The sequence below is a fragment of the Protopterus annectens genome, chromosome 5.part0, assembly GCF_019279795.1.
Source record: "Protopterus annectens isolate FY-2018-M chromosome 5.part0, PAN1.0, whole genome shotgun sequence".
Classification (NCBI taxonomy): domain Eukaryota; kingdom Metazoa; phylum Chordata; order Ceratodontiformes; family Protopteridae; genus Protopterus; species Protopterus annectens.
The window spans coordinates 333,028,851-333,049,980 of record NC_056735.1 but is presented as its reverse complement, the minus strand read 5'-3'; positions in this window follow the sequence as shown (position 1 = coordinate 333,049,980).

Genomic DNA, 21,130 nt, shown 5'->3' with positions numbered 1-21,130 from the left:
TTGTTCATGGTACTAGCTGTTTCTGTGACAAAAAAATAATAATAAAGATTGTAATAAGCCATTGAATATCTAACATCAAGTGATAAACACTGCTGTATTGATGACATACATTTAAGATCACTACCCAAATAAGTTACATTGGATTTTTTCCTGCAAGTTCATATTCAAAATATGTCTTAGTATTGTTGTGACAATGATTTCAGGTAAACATCTTCCACAGATATTGTTTAATGGCTGGCAATCTACTGTATTAGCCTAGCACTTCATGGCTACATTTTGCTCTAATCGTTAATGAGGTATAGTAACATGATGGTACAGTGTGTCTCTAATGGGGTATGATAAAATGATGACACAGTCTGCTTCTAATGGAGTATGGTAAAATTATGACACAGTATGTCTCTAATGGGGTATGGAAACATGATGAAACAGTGTGCTTCTAATGGAATATGGTAACATGATGCCACAGTGTGCTTCTAATGGGGTATGGTAACATGATCTCACAGTATACTTTAAATGGGATATGGTAACATGATGACATAGTGCGTCTCTAATTGGGCATGGTAACATGATAACACAGTGTGCTTCTAATAGGGGATGGTAACATGATGACACAGTGTGTTTCTAATGGGGTATGGTAACATACTGACACAATGTGATTGTAATGGGGTATGGTAACCTGATGACGGTATGCTTCCAATGGGGTGTGGTAACATGATGACACAGTATACTTCTAATAGGGTATGGTAACATCATGACACAGTTTGTCAATAATTTTGTATGGAAACAAGATAATACAGTGTGCCTCTAATGGGGTATTGTAACACGATTTCACAGTGTACTTCTAATGGAGTATGGTAACATGATGACACAGTGTGCTTCTAATTGCATATGGTAACATGATGACACAGTGTGTCCCTAATGGAGAATGGTAACATAATGACACAGTGTGCTTCTAATGGGGAATGGTAACATGATGACACAGTGTTCTCAAATGGGGTATTGTAACATGATGATACAGTGTGTCTCTAATGGGGTATGGTAACATGATGACACAGTGTGCCTCTAACAGGGTATAGTAACATGATGACAATGTTTGTTTCTAAAGGGCTATGGTAACATGATCACACAGTGTACTTCTAATGGGGTATGGTAAAATGATGGTACAGTGTGCTTCTAATGGGGATAGGTAACATGATGACACAGTGTGTCTTTAATGGGGTACAGTAACATGATGGCAAGATGTGCTTCTAATGGCGTATGTAACATGATGACATAGAGTGCTTCTAAGGGGGTATGGTAACATGATGACATAGAGTACTTCTAATGGGGTATGGTAACATGATGACACAGTGTGCTTCTAATGGGGTATGGTAAAATAATGACACAGTGTGCTTCTAATGGGATATGCTAACATGATGATACAGTGTACTTCTAATGAGTATGGTAACATGATGACACAATGTACTTCTAATGGGGTATGTTAACATGATGACACAGTGTACTTCTAATGGGGAATGGTAAAATGATGACAAAGAGTGCTTCTAATGGGGTATGGTAACCTGATGACACAGTGTGCTTCTAATGGGGTATGGCAACATAATGACACAGTGTGTCTATAATAGGGTGCGGTAACATGACGACACAATGTGTCTTTAATGGTGTATGGTAACATGATGACACAGTGTGTCTTTAATAAGGTATGGTAACATGATGACACAGTCTGCTTCTAATGGGGTATGGTAACATGATGAAACAAAGTGCTTCTAATGGGGTATGGCAGCATGACAACCCAGTGTACTTCTAATGGGGTATGGTAACAAAAGAATCTTTGGTGGAACACCACTGTATATCCAAAACAAATGTATTCTCCAATAAAACACATGAAATGTAGAAAGATAAGCGCTTTCGGGTACAGGACCCTTTTTCAGATAAAAACACAGTTAAGATAACATAAATTTAAATAAAAACCTACCAATAGAATGTCAATAAAATACCTGCCTTTTCTTTAAAGTTGGTTTCATGGGGATGACATCATTCAAACCCGGCCCCCTATGGGCCATCAATTCTATAATCCACTTTGACTCTATTAACTCAGTGAGTTGTTTAATATCACCCCCTCTATTGTTAAGTTTGACATTAACAATTGCCCTGTATGTAAAATTATGGGTAGGGTTGTACTCTATATGTCTAAAAAGAGCATTATGTACATCCTGATTTCTAATGGCAGAAAGATGTTGCAGAATCCTTACTTTGAACATATTATTAGTTTTTCCTACATAAAAACAATTGCAGGATCCACAATTGGCCAGATAAACTATGTCTTTGGTTCTACAGGTGGCCCTAGCTTTCATAAAGAAGGTTCTACCAGTAACAGGATGTACAAAAGTAACGTCCTTATTGACATAGGTGCAAGCTTTGCACATTCCACAAGGTATACTTCCTAATTGTGTTTTAAACATTGGTTTGGTAACAGTACTCTCACCACACAAGATGTCTTTTAAGTTCTTATTCTTGCTATATCCAAAGTTAGGGTGTGAACCTACTATGTGCTTAATTTTGTCATCACTGACTAAGACATTCCAATTTTTTTCTAACTATCTCACTAATGTCTTTAACATTACTACTATAAGTAAGCATAACCTTTTGTTTATTGCTGTTAGTACCCTTGTTATGAGATGTGTCAAAGTCAGCCTCAGTACGATACAACCAGGGTTTGTAGCGATGTTTCCTCCTACTTTTATTGCTATCGATCACATCATTCACCATCTGGGCTTGATAGCCTCTCTCAAGAAAGAGGCCTTTTAGCCTATCTACCTCATTCTCAAAAGTAGGCTCATCTGTGCAGATCCTGGAAATCCTCCCCAATTGTCCCTGCACCACACTAGGAAAGGTATAGCGTGGATGCATACTGTCGTACGACAGCAGTGTATTCTTCCAGCATTGCTTTCTATATAGGCTAGTTGAAAAGCCTTCACTGCTTTGCTCTATACAAACATCTAAGAAGTCCAACCTGACTTGAGAAGTGTTCTGAGTAAATCTAAAAAATGTGGTAGTGGAATGTAAATAACTAATAAAATCTGTCAACTCAGACCCCCCCCTCCATAAAATAAAGACGTCATCCACAAATCGTTTATATAGTCTGATACATGACATCCATCTCATGTTATTAAAAACAAATTCCTTTTCCCAAAAGTAAAGTACTAGGTTGGCATATGTATTAGCACAGGGTGTGCCCATGGCAACACCCTGTGCTTGTCTATAAATCTGTTGTGGACCCAGGAACAAGTTATTTTCCAAAACCATGGTTAACATAGTTTGTACTAACTCGACCTTTTGACAAGTAACATTTATATCCTTCAACAATTGACCTATGGCTGCTATGCCATAGTCATTATTAATAACCGTAAATAGGTTCTGAACATCAAGTGTTACCATTAAGTAAAGGTCATTACTAAGGTCAGTCCTTGTTACTTCACCTAACGCCTTCAAAAAGTCTCCAGTATCTATCAGGATGTTATCAATATTATCCACATAAGGTTTAAGTGTGCATTCTAGCCAAATAGAGATGTTTTCAGTAACCCAGTTCCTCCCAGAGACTATTGGACGTAGGGGTGGGTCTGTCAATGACTTATGTATTTTTGGTAAACCTTTAAAAATGGGAGTGACCACTCCATCTACCCATAAAAATTTGTAAAGGTCCTCATCAATAATCATGTCATGTAAAAGTAGTTTAAGAGCATTATGTACTTTTTCTGTTGTTTGTCTAACAATCAGTGGATTAATAGGAATATATGTGTCTGTATCAGATAATAACTCATTAAGCTTGTACTGATAAAAGGTGTTATCCAACAATACCACCGCTCCCCCCTTGTCAGCCATCTTTATGGTTATATTTTTATTCTCACTTAAATTTTGTAAAGCTTTCCGCTGGACTGTAGTTAACTTATAATATTTACTAGCATGATTATGCTGAAAATAACTCATAAGGTCAAGCTCACAAGCATTAATGAAAAGGTATGGTAACATGATGACACAGTGTGCTTCTAAAGGGGTATAGTAACATGATGGCACAGTGTACTTCTAAATGGATATGGTAATGATGATACAGTGTACTTCTAATGGGGTATGGTAACATGATAACACAGTGTGCTTCTAATGGGGTATGGTATCATGATGACACAGTGTGCTTCTAATGGTGTATGATTACATGATGACACAATGTGCCTGTAATGGGGTATGGTAACATGATAGCACAGTGTACTTCTAATGGGGAATGGCAACATGATGACACAATGTGCTTCTAATGGGGTATAGTAACATGACGGCACACTGTACAGATGTACAGTGTACTTTTAATGGGGCATGGCCACATGGTGACACAATGTGGTTCTAATGGGGAAGGTAACATGATGATACAGTGTGCATCTAAAGGGATATGGTAACAGGATTCTACAGTGCACTTCTAATGGGGTATGGTAACATGATGACACAGTGTGCTTCTAATGGGGTATGGTATCATGGTGACACAGTGTGCTTCTAATGGTGTATGATTACATGATGAAACAATGTGTCTCTAATTGGGTATGGTAACATGATAGCACAGTGTACTTCTAATGGGGAATGACCACATGATGACACAATGTGCTTCAAATGGGGTATGGTAACATGGTGATACAATGTACTTCTAATGGGGTATGGTAACATGATGATACAGTGTACTTTGAATGGGGTATGGTAACATGATGACAAAGTGTGCTTCTAATGCGGCATGGTATAATGATGACACAATGTACTTCTAATGTATGATTACATGATGACACAGTGTGTCTGTAAAGGGGTATGGTAACATGATGACACAGTGTGCCTCTAATAGAGTATGGTAACATGATGACACAGTGTGCTTCTAATGGTGTATGGTAACATGAAGACACAGTGTGCTTCTAATAGGGTATGTTCATATGATGACACAGTGTGCTATTAATGGGGTATGGTAACATGATGACATAGTGTACTTCTAATGAGGTATGGTAACATGACGACACATTGTGCTTCTAATGGGGTATGGTAATATGATGACACAGAGAGCTTCTAATGGGGTATGGTAACATGATGACAAAGTGCACATCTAAAGTGGTATGGTAACATGATGACACAGTATGTCTCTAATGGGGTATGGTAACATAATGACACAATGAGTCTCTAATAGGGAATGGTAACATGATGGCACAATGTACTTCTAATGGGGTATGGTAACATGATGACACAATGTGCTTCTAAAGGGGTATGGTAACATGATAATACAGCATACATCTAATGGGGTATGGTAACATGATGATAAAGTGTGCTTCTAATGGGGTAGGGTAACATGACACAGTGTGCTTCTAATGGTGTATGATTAGGTGAGGACAAAGTGTGTCTCTAATTGAGTATGGTAACATGACGACAAAGTGTGCCCTTAATGGGGTATGGTAACATGATGACACAGTGTGCTTCTAATAGGGTATGGTAATATGATGACACAGTGTGCTTCTAATGCTGTATGGTAACATGAAGACACAGTGTGCTTCTAATAGCGTATGTTCATATGAAGACACAGTGTGCTACTAATGGGGTATGGTAACATGATGACATAGTGTACTTCTAATGGGGTATGGTAACATGATGACACATTGTGCTTCTAATGGGGTATGGTAATATGATGACACAGAGAGCTTCTAATGGGGTATGGTAACATGATGACATAGTGTACTTCTAATGGGGTATGGTAACATGATGACACATTGTGCTTCTAATGGGGTATGGTAATATGATGACACAGAGAGCTTCTAATGGGGTATGGTAACATGATGTCCCTTTGTGCTTCTAATAAGGTATGGTAACATGATGACAGAGTTCGCTTCTAAAGCAGTATGGTAACATGATGACACAATGTGCTTCTAATGGGGAACGGTTGCAATATGACACAGTGTGTCTAAAATGGGGTATGGTAAAATGATGACACAGTGTGTCTCTAATGGAGTCTGGAAACATAATGACTCAGTGTGCTTTTTATGGGCTATGGTAACATGATGACACAGTGTGCTTCTAATGGGGTATGGTGTCATGATGACAGAGTGTGCTTATAATGGTGTATGATTACATGATGACACAATGTGTCTCTAATGGGGTATGGTAACATGATAGCACAGTGTACTTCTAATGGGGAATGGCCACATGATGACACAATGTGCTTCTAATGGGGTATGGTAACATGACAACACACTGTACAGATGTACATTGTACTTTTAATGGGGTATGGCCACATGGGGACACAATGTGGTTCTAATGGGGTATGGTAACATGATGATACAGTGTACCTCTAAAGGGATATGGTAACAGGATTCTACAGTGTACTTCTAATGGGGTATGATAACATGATGCCACAGTGTGCTTCTAATGGGGTATGGTATCATGATGAGACAGTGTGCTTCTAATGGTGTATGATTACATGATGAAACAATGTGTCTCTAATTGGGTATGGTAACATAATAGCACAGTGTTCTTCTAATGGGGAATGGCCACATGATGACACAATGTGCTTCGAAAGGGGCATGGTAACATGACAATACAATGTACTTCTAATGGGGTATGGTAAAATGATGATACAGTGTACTTCGAATGGGGTATGGTAACATAATGGCAAAGTGTGCTTCTAATGGGGTATGGTATAATGATGACACAGTGTACTTCTAATGTATGATTACATAATGACACAGTGTGTTCTCTAATGGGTTATGGTAACATGATGACACAGTGTGCCTCTAATAGTGTATGGTAACATGAAGACACAGTGTGCTTCTAATAGGGTATGTTCATATGATGACACAGTGTGCTACTAATGGGGTATGGTAACATGATGACATAGTGTACTTCTAATGGGGTATGGTAACATGATGTCCAATTGTGCTTCTGAAGTGGTATGGTAACATGATGACACACTGTGTTTCTAATAGGGAATGGTAACATGATGGAACAATGTACTTCTAATGGGGTATGGTAACATGATGACACAATGTGCTTCTAAAGGGGTATGGTAACATGATAATACAGCGTGCATCTAATGGGGTATGGTAACATGATGATAAAGTGTGCTTCTAATGGGGTATGGTATCATGACACAGTGTGCTTCTAATGTTGTATGATTAGATGAGGACAAAGTGTGTCTCTAATTGAGTATGGTAACATGATGACACAGTGTGCCTTTAATGGGCTATGGTAACATGATGACACAGTGTGCTTCTAATGGGGTATGGTAACATGATGACACAGTGTACTTCTAATGTGGTATGGTAAGATGATGACACACTGTGCTTCCATTAGGGTATGGTAACATGATGACACAGCGTGCTTCTAATGGGGTATGATAACATGATGAAACAGTGTACTTCTAATTGGGTATGTTAACATGATGACACAGTGTACTTTTAATTGGGTATGGCAACATGATGATACAGCGTGTCGATAATGGGGTATGGCAGCATGATGACAAAGTGTCCTTCTAATGGGGTATGGTAACATGATGCAACAGTGTGCTAGTAATGGGGTATGGCAGCAGGATGACACACTGTGTCTCTAATGTGGTCTGGTAACATGATGATGCAGTGTTCTTCTAATGGGGTAAGGTAACATGATGACACAGTGTGCTTCTAATGATGTATGATTACATGGTGACACAGTGTGTCTCTAATGGGATATGGTAACATGATGACACATTGTGTTTCTAATGGGGTATGGTAACATAATGACACAGTGTGCTTCTAATGGGGTATGGTAACATGATGACACAGTATACTTCTAACAGGGTATGGTAACATGACTCAGTGTACTTCTAATGGAGTATGGTAACATGATGACAGAGTGTACTTCTAATAGGGTATGGTAACATGGTAACAGACTGCTACTAATGCGGAATGGTAACATGATGGCATAGTGTGCTTCTAATGGGGTATGGTAACATGATGACACAGTGGGCTTCTAATAGCAAATGGTAACATGACTACACAGTGGGTCTTTCATGGTGTATTGTAAAATAATATTACCATGTGCTTCTAATGGGGTATGGTAACATGATGACACATGCTGCTTCTAATGGGGTATGGTAACATAATGGCACAGTGTGCTTCTAATGGGGAATGGTAAGATGATGACACAGTGTAATTCTAATGGGGTATTGTAACATGATGATACAGTGTATTTTAATGGGGAATGGTAACATGATGACACGGTATGCTTCTAATGGGGTATGGCAACATGATGACACAGTGTGTCTTTAATGGGGTCTGGTAACACGATGACAAATTGTCCTTCTAATGGGGTATGGTAACACGATGACACAGCGTACGTCTTATTGGGTATGGTAACATGATGACACAGGGTTTTTCTAATGGAGTATGGTAACATGATGACACAGTGTGCTCCTAATGGGGTATGTTAACATGATGAGAGAGTGTACTTCTAATGGGGTATAGTAACAAGATGGCACAGTGTACTTTTTAAGGAGTAAGGTAACATGATGACACAATGTGCTTCTAATGGGGTATGGTTACATGATGACACAGTGTATCTATATTGGGGTATGGTAACATTATGTCACAGTGTGTCTCTTGTGACTGGTTTCGAGTCTGACATGGCTCCAGCAACTCTCACTCTGTGGGTTCTGTCTTTGAGCCAGTTTGCCACCCATCTTGTGACATAGGGGTTTATATTTAAGCTGGATAGCTTATCTATGATGCCCGAGTGGGGTATTGTGTCAAATGCCATTGCAAGGTCCAGATAGGCTGTGTGGACTACCTTCCCTTCATCTATGGCTTTGGTGACTGTTTCAAAGTCAACCAGGTTCAAAAGGTAGGATCTGCCCTTGACAAAGCCGAACTGGATAGGATCTAATGTCTGTAGGTCCCCAATGTCTTTGTTTATGAGCTCCATGATGATCCTCTCCATTGCCTTGCAGACTAAGCTAGTCAGGCTTATAGTGCGATAGTTTCTAGGGTCCATAGAGGCTCCACCTTTGTGGAGTGGGACCACTGTTGCTGTACGCCATTCTGTGGGCACATATCCTGTAGTGAGGCTGAGATTGTATAGCTGTTTTATTTGAGGGATTAGTTCCTCTTGCAGTTCATGTAGGATGCAACCTGGGATGCCATCTGGTCCCATGGAAGCAGTGTTTTTTGCTTTGGAGAGGGCAGCCTTCACCTGAGCATCTGAGATGTTTGGGAGGCAGCCCTCTGCCGGGATAGATACTTGCTCTTTTGGGGGGGATGTGGTGGAGAAGTTTGCACTGAACCTGTCTGCCAGGATATTGGCGATGTCTGTGGGTTCAGTGTATTTTTTGTCATTTAGAATCAACTCAGAACAAGTCTGGGAGTTGCATCCCAGGTTTCTAACATAACTGAGAAAAGCCTTATGATTGTCTTTGGTGTCCTGTGCAATTTTTCTCTCGAAGCTGGCCTTGGAGGATTTTATGAGGATCGTAATTTTTGCTAGTACTGATCAGAGATGCCTTCCCTATTAGGGATTTTGCTCTATCATGTAGTAGCTTCCTCCTTCTGTTGTACAGTTTATTTATGGCAGGGGTCCACCAGACTGGGCGCCTGCCTTTGGATGATTGGGTCTTGGTTTTGTTTGGGATAGCATGATCCATGCATTCCTGGAGATGTCCGTAGAATGCATTTATATAGGATTCTGCAGTTTGGGCTGTAGTTTCCACTGGCCCTGGGGCCTTGAAGGATTCCACTTTGGTTTTGAGAAGTGAGAAGTTCACTTTTGAGAAGTTTTTCACTGTGGTTTTCTGGGCTGGGGTTGGGGTCGGGATGTGGACATCCAGCGAAATTAATTTATGGTCTGATCTTACCAATGAGGGATATACTTCTGGTGTGGAGCATAGAGTCCCCATGTTGGTAATGATCAGGTCTAGTATATTGTCCCCTTTTGTGGGAGTGGTGACTAGTTGTTCCATAGCATTTGAGTTTATAATTTCCAGGAATCTTTGGGCTAAGGTGCTGGGGCTTGAGTAGTGCTCCCAGTCAATGTTTGGGTAGTTGAAGTCGCCCAATATAATGGTGTTCGGAGAGATCATGTTCTCCAATGTTTTCAGGAAGGCCGAATGGGATTCCTGACTTTGAGAGGGTGGTCTGTAGGATGCTATAAACTGAAAAGCAGTCTTGCCCACTATTAGTTGCACATGGATGGTCTCCGATACTTCGTGCAATGACACTAACCTGGAGGTGTGGATATCCTTGATAAATATGGAAACTCCCCCTCCTTTTGTGGTTCGGTCTGGGTTTTGGGGCCGAAAGTCATGATACGAGGTATAGCCTGGTAGTGCTGGGGTGCTCTCTGGAGCCTTGAACCAGGTTTCTGTCACTGCACAGATATCGATGTTCTCCATACTGAGGAGAGCTTTGAGTGCGTGCATCTTGAGGTTAAGACTTCTGGCATTTAGCAGCATTACCCTTAGTTTCTTGTTCCTTGTGCTGTCTATGGGGTGGGTTTGACTTTTGAGCCTTGCCTAAAATGGCACTATGGGGTGGCAAGAGCCTTTGCCAATATCCGAAAGCCCAGTGGTGACAGGTGCAAGCCATCCCTAGCGAAGTAACGTGGCTTGTCGAGCATGTCATCCCAGGCTGACAGACACTGGATCCCCTTTGAATGACACCAAAATTTTAGCCAATTGTTAAAATCAATCATTTTGTCTTTGTACTGTGGCATCATTCTAGGTGAGGGTAAGATGCTGCTCAAGGTCAGGGTCATACCAGCCTGGGCTACATGATCAGAGAGCTCCTCTATGTCTCTTTTCATGTAGTCCAGGGAGGTACGTCTCAGGTCATTCACACCAGCATGTACAATGACTGAGTCATATTTGTATTTGCTTTGGAGTGACCTGAGTGCTTGCGTTATGTGTCGGATCCTAGCACCTGACAGGCAGCTCACCGTGACCTTCTCTTTATTCAGCCTGGTGAGCAGGACATCTGTGTGTCTGACAATAGAGTCACCTTTAACAAGAGTATCAGGTGTGTTATTCAGCCTTAAGAGCTCTGGCTGCTTGGCACACTGACTTTGTGGGTTATGTGTTGTGTGTGTTTTATTTTGAGGTAGCGTTTGCTTGGATGTCTGCTTTGGAGGTCTCTGTTGCTGAGGTAGATTTTTATTTAGAGCCTCCGAGTATGTTTTTGTGTATTTATGTGTTTGGTTTGCTGATGTGGTGTGACTATGTGATACTGGAATTGTGTTGTGTGAGGTTACCTTCTCCTCCTGACTGGTTACACCAGTTTTGAGATGAGAGAGCTCAGCCTCCAGTTTGGCTAAATAGTTGCATCTCTCACATATATTTGAACCTGTTTGGAGGAGGAGAGGGTTGTCCGTGTACATGAGACAGTTGTAACATTGCCTCAAAATTCCCAGATTCACCAGCTGGACTGGAGAAGAAACCATTGACTGACCTTTGGACATGCTAGAGTAACAGGGAAACTGAATTTAAGATGGACCAATAGAGGACAGGGTAATCGTAGAGAGTATAAGAGTAAGTAGTGCTTATGGTTTAATAGTGCTAACTTGTAAGATTACTTAATTGGACCAGTGAAGGGCCTTAGAATGAGAATATGGTGTTTAAATTGAGAGATAGAGCAGTGCTAAGGGAAAAAGTGAAGAGCAGACTTTGTGGAGCCAGGAATAGTTTAAACCCAATTAGGCGGTGCTGCCCATTGTTGCGCTATGCTCAAAAATGCGCAAAACCACACAAAAGAGGGTTTTAAGAGAGGAAGATGAAGGAGTTTTGGAATTGACCCAAAATGGCCAATAAAACTACAGTTTCAAGCCAGTAACCACTCCCACAGGGGCAGGCAGGCTGCTCAATGTTTTTCACTGCCACTGATCAACAGAGAGACTTTCCTTTAGCTCAAGCAAAAAATGGCCTCACAGAAAATTACAAACAGTTCAAGAACAGCAAGCCTGTAATTGAACTTTTTTAAATCTCAGAAAAGTGGGAAAAAAGAAAGATTTTTTTTTTTTTTTGTTTTTTCAGAGATAGCAGAAGTTAACAAGTATCAACAAGTTATAACAGTGCAGTAAATGACCCCACACAAGAGTGCTAGATAAAAGACAGATACAATGCAAGTTTTGAGAAAAAAACTATTTTAAAAATAAGTGCAAACAGGAAATTCAGTAAACAGCTCTAGGTTGTGCTCTAAATACAGTTACTAATGCAGAAATCAAATTTAACAAGCCAGAAAATGCTCAAAATAGGAGGCTATGGTAACATGAAGACACAGCATACGTCTAATGGGGTCAGGTAACATGATGACACATTGTGCTTCTAATGGGGTATGGCAACATGATGACTCAGCATTCTTCTAATGGAATATGGTAGCATGATGACATATTATGCTTCTAATGGGGTATTGTAACATGATGACACTGTGTGCTTCTAATGGGGTATGGTAACATGATGACACAATGTGTCTCAAATGGGGTATAATAAGATTATGACACAGTGTGTCTCTAATGGTGTATGGTAACATGAGGACACAAAGTGCTTCTCATGGGGTATGGTAACATGATGACACAGTGTGCTTCTAATGGGGAATGGTAACATGATGGCACAGTGTGCTTCTAATGGGGTAAGGTAACATGATGACACAGTATATTTCTAATGCATTAAGGTAACATTATGATACAGTGTATTTCTAATGGGGTATGTTAACATGATAAAACAATATGCATCTAACGGGTATGGTAACATAATAAAATATTTTGCTTCTAATGTGGTATGGTAACATGAAGACACAGTGTACTTCTAATAGCGTCAGGTAACATGATGACACAGTGTGCTTCTAATGTCATATGGTAACATGATGACACAGTGGGTCTCTAATGGTGTATGGTAACATGATGACACAGTGTGTTTCTAATGGGGTATGGTAACATGAAGACACAGTGTCCTTCTAATGGGGTATGGTAACCTGATGACACAGTGTACTTCTAATGGGTTATGGTAACAAGATGACAAAGTGCTCTTCTAATTGGGTAATGTACAATGATGACACAGTGTGATTCTATTGGGGCATGGTGACATCATGTCACAGTGTGCTTCTAATGGAGTATGGTAACATGAAGACACAGTGTACTTCTAATGGGGTATGGTAAAATCATGACACAGTGTGCTTCTAATGGCAAATGGTAACATGACTGCACAGTGTGTCTCTAATGGTGTATTGTAGCATAATGACACAGTGTGCTTCTAATGGGGTATGGTAACATGATGACACATTGTGGTTCTAATGGGATATGGTAACATGATGGCAGAGAGTGCTTCTAATGGGGTATGTAACATGATGACACAGTATACTTCTAATGGGGTATGGTAACATAATGAGACAGTGTACTTTTAATGGGGTATGGTAAAATGATGACAGTATGCGTCTAATGGGGTATGGCAACATGATGACACAGTGTGACTCTAATGGGGTCGGGTAACATGATGACACAGTGTCCTTCTAATGGGGTATGGTAACATGATGACACTGCATACTTCTAATCAGTTATGGTAACATAATGACACATTCTGTCTCTAATGGTGTATGGTAACATGATGACACAGTGTGCTTCTAATGGGGAATGGTAACATCATGACACAGTGTGCTTCTAATGGGCTATGGCAACATGATGACTCAGCATTCTTCTAATGGGGTATGGTAGCATGATGACATATTATGCTTCTAATGGGGTATGGTAACATGAAGACACTGTGTGCTTCTAATGGGGTATGGTAACATGATGACACAGTGTGTCTCTAATGGGGTATAATAAGATTATGACACAGTGTGTCTCTAATGGTGTATGGTAACATGAGGACACAAAGTGCTTCTCATGGGGTATGGTAACATGATGACACAGTGTGCTTCTAATGGGGAATGGTAACATGATGACACTGCATAGTTCTAATCGGTTATGGTAACATGATGAACATTCTGTCTCTAATGGTGTATGGCAACATGATGACACAGTGTGCTCCTAATGTGGTATGGTAAAATGATGACACAGTGTACTTCTAATGGGGTATGGTGACATGATGACACAGTGTACTTTTATTGGGGTATGGTAACATGATGACACAATGTGCTTCTAATTGGGAACGGTTGCAATATGACACAGTGTGTCTACAATGGGATATGGTAAAATGATGACACAGTGTGTCTCTAATGGGGTCAGGAAACATAATGACTCAGTGTGCTTTTTATGCACTATGGTAACATGATGACACAGTGTACTTCTAATGGGGTATGGTAACAAGTTGACATAGTGCACTTCTAATTGGGTATTATAGTATGTTGACACAGGGTGTTTCCTTTGGGGTATGGTAACATCATGACAGTGTGCTTCTAATGGAGTATGGTAACATGATGACATAGTGTACTTCTAAAGGGGTATGGTAACATGATGACAAAGTGTGTTTCTAAAGGGGTATGGTAACATGAAGACACAGCGTACGTCTAATGGGGTCAGGTAACATGATGACACATTGTGCTTCTAATGGTGTATGGCAACATGATGACTCAGCGTTCTTCTAATGGGGTATGGTAGCATGATGACACAGTGTACTTCTAATGGGTTATGGTAACAAGATGACAAAGTGCTCTTCTAATTGGGTAATGTACAATGATGACACAGTGTGATTCTATTGGGGCATGGTGACATCATGTCACAGTGTGTTTCTAATGGAGTATGGTAACATGAAGACACAGTGTACTTCTAATGGGGTATGGTAAAATCATGACACAGTGTGCTTCTAATGGCAAATGGTAACATGACTGCACAGTGTGTCTCTAATGGTGTATTGTAGCATAATGACACAGTGTGCTTCTAATGGGGTATGGTAACATGATGACACATTGTGGTTCTAATGGGATATGGTAACATGATGGCAGAGAGTGCTTCTAATGGGGTATGTAACATGATGACACAGTATACTTCTAATGGGGTACGGTAACATAATGAGACAGTGTACTTTTAATGGGGTATGGTAAAATGATGACAGTATGCGTCTAATGGGGCATGGCAACATGATGACACAGTGTGACTCTAATGGGGTCGGGTAACATGATGACACAGTGTCCTTCTAATGGGGTATGGTAACATGATGACACTGCATACTTCTAATCAGTTATGGTAACATAATGACACATTCTGTCTCTAATGGTGTATGGTGACATGATGACACAGTGTGCTTCTAATGGGGAATGGTAACATGATGACACAGTGTGCTACTAATGGGCTATGGCAACATGATGACTCAGCATTCTTCTAATGGGGTATGGTAGCATGATGACATATTATGCTTCTAATGGGGTATGGTAACATGAAGACACTGTGTGCTTCTAATGGGGTATGGTAACATGATGACACAGTGTGTCTCTAATGGGGTATAATAAGATTATGACACAGTGTGTCTCTAATGGTGTATGGTAACATGAGGACACAAAGTGCTTCTCATGGGGTATGGTAACATGATGACACAGTGTGCTTCTAATGGGGAATGGTAACATGATGACACTGCATAGTTCTAATCGGTTATGGTAACATGATGAACATTCTGTCTCTAATGGTGTATGGCAACATGATGACACAGTGTGTCTCCGATGTGGTATGGTATCAGGATGACACAGGGTTTTACTGCTGGGGTATGAAAACATGATGACACAGTGTGCTCCTAATGTGGTATGGTAAAATGATGACACAGTGTACTTCTAATGGGGTATGGTGACATGATGACACAGTGTACTTTTAATGGGGTATGGTAACATGATGACACAATGTGCTTCTAATTGGGAATGGTTGCAATATGACACAGTGTGTCTACAATGGGATATGGTAAAATGATGACACAGTGTGTCTCTAATGGGGTCAGGAAACATAATGACTCAGTGTGCTTTTTATGCACTATGGTAACATGATGACACAGTGTACTTCTAATGGGGTATGGTAACAAGTTGACATAGTGCACTTCTAATTGGGTATTATAGTATGTTGACAAAGGGTGTTTCCTTTGGGGTATGGTAACATCATGACAGTGTGCTTCTAATGGAGTATGGTAACATGGTGACATAGTGTACTTCTAAAGGGGTATGGTAACATGATGACAAAGTGTGTTTCTAAAGGGGTATGGTAACATGAAGACACAGCGTACGTCTAACGGGGTCAGGTAACATGATGACACATTGTGCTTCTAATGGTGTATGGCAACATGATGACTCAGCGTTCTTCTAATGGGGTATGGTAGCATGATGACATATTATGTTTGGGGTATGGTAACATGATGACACTTTGTGCTTCTAATGGGATATGGTAACATGATGACACAGTGTGCTTCTAATAGGGAATGGTAACATGATGACACAATGTGCTTCTAATGGGGTATGGTAACATGATGACACAGCGTGTTTCTAATGCATTAAGGTAACATTATGATACAGTGTACTTCTAATGGGGTATGGTAACATGATAACACAATGTGCATCTAACGGGTATGGTAACATAATAAAATATTTTGCTTCTAATGTGGTATGGTAACATGAAGACACAGCGTACTTCTAATAGCGTCAGGTAACATGATGACACAGTGTGCTTCTAATGTCATATGGTAACATGATGACACAGTGGGTCTCTAATGGTGTGTGGTAAAATAATGATACAGTGTGTTTCTAATGGGGTATGGTAACATGAAGACACAGTGTCCTTCTAATGGGGTATGGTAACATGATGACACAGTGTACTTCTAATGGGTTATGGTAACAAGATGACAAAGTGCTCTTCTTATTGGGTATTGTACAATGATGACACAGTGTGATTCTATTGGGGCATGGTGACATCATGTCACAGTGTGCTTCTAATGGAGTATGGTAACATGAAGACACAGTGTGCTTCTAATGGAGTATGGTAACATGAAGACACAGTGTACTTCTAATGGGGTATGGTAAAATCATGACACAGTGTGCTTCTAATGGCAAATGGTAACATGACTGCACAGTGTGTCTCTAATGGTGTATTGTAACATAATGACACAGTGTGCTTCTAATGGGGTATGGTAACATGATGACACATTGTGGTTCTAATGGGATATGGTAACATGATGGCAGAGAGTGCTTCTAATGGGGTATGTAACATGATGACACAGTATACTTCTAATGGGGTATGGTAACATAATGACACAGTGTACTTTTAATGGGGTATGGTAAAATGATGACAGTATGCATCTAATGGGGTATGGCAACATGATGACACAGTGTGACTCTAATGGGGTCTGGTAACATGATGACACATTGTCCTTCTAATGGGGTATGGTAACATGATGACACTGCATACTTCTAATCAGTTATGGTAACATAATGACACATTCTGTCTCTAATGGTGTATGGTAACATGATGACACAGTGTGCTTCTAATGGGGAATGGTAACATGATGACACAGTGTGCTTCTAATGGGCTATGGCAACATGATGACTCAGCATTCTTCTAATGGGGTATGGTAGCATGATGACATATCATGCTTCTAATGGGGTATGGTAACATGAAGACACTGTGTGCTTCTAATGATGTATGGTAACATGATGACACAGTGTGTCTCTAATGGGGTATAATAAGATTATGACACAGTGTGTCTCTAATGGTGTATGGTAACATGAGGACACAAAGTGCTTCTCATGGGGTATGGTAACATGATGAAACAGTGTGCTTCTAATGGGGAATGGTAACACAATGACACTGCATAGTTCTAATCGGTTATGGTAACATGATGAAACATTCTGTCTCTAATGGTGTATGGCAACATGATGACACAGTGTGTCTCCGATGTGGTATGGTATCAGGATGACACAGGGTTTTACTGCTGGGGTATGAAAACATGATGACACAGTGTGCTCCTAATGTGGTATGGTAAAATGATGACACAGTGTACTTCTAATGGGGTATGGTGACATGATGACACAGTGTACTTTTAATGGGGTATGGTAACATGATGACACAATGTGCTTCTAATGGGGAACGGTTGCAATATGACACAGTGTGTCTACAATGGGATATGGTAAAATGATGACACAGTGTGTCTCTAATGGGGTCAGGAAACATAATGACTCAGTGTGCTTTTTATGCACTATGGTAACATGATGACACAGTGTACTTCTAATGGGGTATGGTAACAAGTTGACATAGTGCACTTCTAATTGGGTATTATAGTATGTTGACACAGGGTGTTTCCTTTGGGGTATGGTAACATCATGACAGTGTACTTCTAATGGAGTATGGTAACATGATGACATAGTGTACTTCTAAAGGGGTATGGTAACATGATGACAAAGTGTGCTTCTAAAGGGGTATGGTAACATGAAGACACAGCGTATGTCTAATGGGGTCAGGTAACATGATGACACATTGTGCTTCTAATGGTGTATGGCAACATGATGACTCAGCGTTCTTCTAATGGGGTATGGTAGCATGATGACATATTATGCTTGGGGTACGGTAACATGATGACACTGTGTGCTTCTAATGGGATATGGTAACATGATGACACAGTGTGCTTCTAAGAGGGAATGGTAACATGATGACACAATGTGCTTCTAATGGGGTATGGTAACATGATGTCACAGCGTGTTTCTAATGCATTAATATAACATTATGATACAGTGTACTTCTAATGGGGTATGGTAACATGATAACACAATGCGCATCTAATGGGTATGGTAACATAATAAAATATTTTGCTTCTAATGGGGTATGGTAACATGATGACACAGTGTGCTTCTAATGAGGTATGGTAACATGATGACACAGTGTGCTTCTAATGGGCTATGGTAACATGATGACACAGTGTACTTCCAATGGGGTATTGTAACATGATGACACAGTGTACTTCCAATTGGGTATTGTAACATGATGACACAGTATACTTCTAATGGGTTATGGTAACAAGATAACAGAGTGCTCTTCTAATTGGGTATTGTAAAATGTTGACACCGTGTGATTCTATTGGGGCATGGTAACATCATGACACAGTGTGCTTCTAATGGAGTATGGTAACATGATAACACAGTGTGCTTCTAATGGGGAATGGTAACATGATGACACTGCTTACTTCTAATCGGGTATGGTAACATGATGACACATTCTGTCTCTAATAGTGTATGGCAACATGATGATACAGTGTGTCTCTGAGGTGGTATGGTATCAGGATGACACAGAGTTTTGCTGCTGGGGTATGAAAACATGATGACACAGTGTGCTCCTAATGTGGTGTAGTAAAATGATGACACAGTGTACTTCTAATGGGGTATGGTGACATGATTGATGACACAGTGTACTTTTAATGGGGTATGGTAAAATGATGACACAGTGTGTCTCTAATGGGGTCTGGAAACATAATGACTCAGTTTGCTTCTTATAGGCTATGGTAACATGATGACACAGTCTACTTCTAATGGGGTATGGCAACAAGTTGACATAGTGCACTTTTAATTGGGTATTGTAATATGTTGACACAGGGTGTTTCTTTTGCGGTATGGTAACATCATGACAGTGTGCTTCTAATTGAGTATGGCAACATGATATCACAGTGTACTTCTAAACGGGTATGGTAACATGATGACATGGTGTGCTTCTAGTGGGTATGGTAATGTGATGACAAATTGTGCTTATAATGGGGTATGGTAACATGAAGACACAGCGTACATCTAATGGGGTCAGGTAACATGATGACACATTGTGCTTCTAATGGGGTATGGCAAAATGATGACTCAGCGTTCTTCTAATGGAATATGGTAGCATGATGACATATTATGCTTCTAATGGGGTATTTTAACATGATGACACTGTGTTCTTCCAATGGGGTATGGTAACATGATGACACAATGTGTCTCTAATGGGGTATAATAAGATTATGACACAGTGTGTCTCTAATGGTGTATGGTAACATGAGGACACAAAGTGCTTCTCATGGGGTATGGTAACATGATGACACAGTGTGCTTCTAATGGGAATGGTAACATGATGACACAGTGTGCTTCTAATGGGGTAAGGTAACATGATGACACAGTATATTTCTAATGCATTAAGGTAACATTATGATACAGTGTACTTCTAATGGGGTATGGTAACATGACAACACAATATGCATCTAATGGGTATGGTAACATAATAAAATATTTTGCTTCTAATGGGGTATGGTAACATGAAGACACAGCGTACTTCTAATAGCGTCAGGTAACATGATGACACAGTGTGCTTCTAATTTCATATGGTAACATGATGACACAGTGGGTCTCTAATGGTGTATGGTAACATAATGATACAGTGTGCTTCTAATGGGGTATGGTAACATGAAGACACAGTGTCCTTCTAATGGGGTATGGTAACATGATGACACAGTGTACTTCTAATGGGTTATGGTAACAAGATGACAAAGTGCTCTTCTAATTGGGTATTGTAAAATGATGACACAGTGTGATTCTATTGGCGGATGGTAACATCATGACACAGTGTGCTTCTAATGGAGTATGGTAACATGAAGACACAGTGTACTTCTAATGGGGTATGATAAAATCATGGCACAGTGTGCTTCTAATGGCAAATGGTAACATGACTACACAGTGTGTCTCTAATGGTGTATTGTAACATAATGACACAGTGTGCTTCTAATGGGGTATGGTAACATGATGACACACTGTGGTTCTAATGGGATATGATAACATGATGGCAGAGAGTGCTTCTAATGGGGTATGGTAACATGATGACAAAGTATACTTCTAATGGGGTATGGTAACATAATGACACAGTGTACTTTTAACAGTGTGACTCTAATGGGGTCTGGTAACATGATGACACAGTGTCCTTCTAATGGGGTATGGTAACATGATGACAATGCATACTTCTAATCAGTTATGGTAACATGATGACACATTCTGTCTCTAATGGTGTATGGTAACATAATGACACAGTGTGCTTTTAATGGGGAATGGTAACATGATGACACAGTGTGCTTCTAATGGGGTATGTCAACATGATGACTCAGCATTCTTCTAATGGGGTATGGTAGCATGATGACATA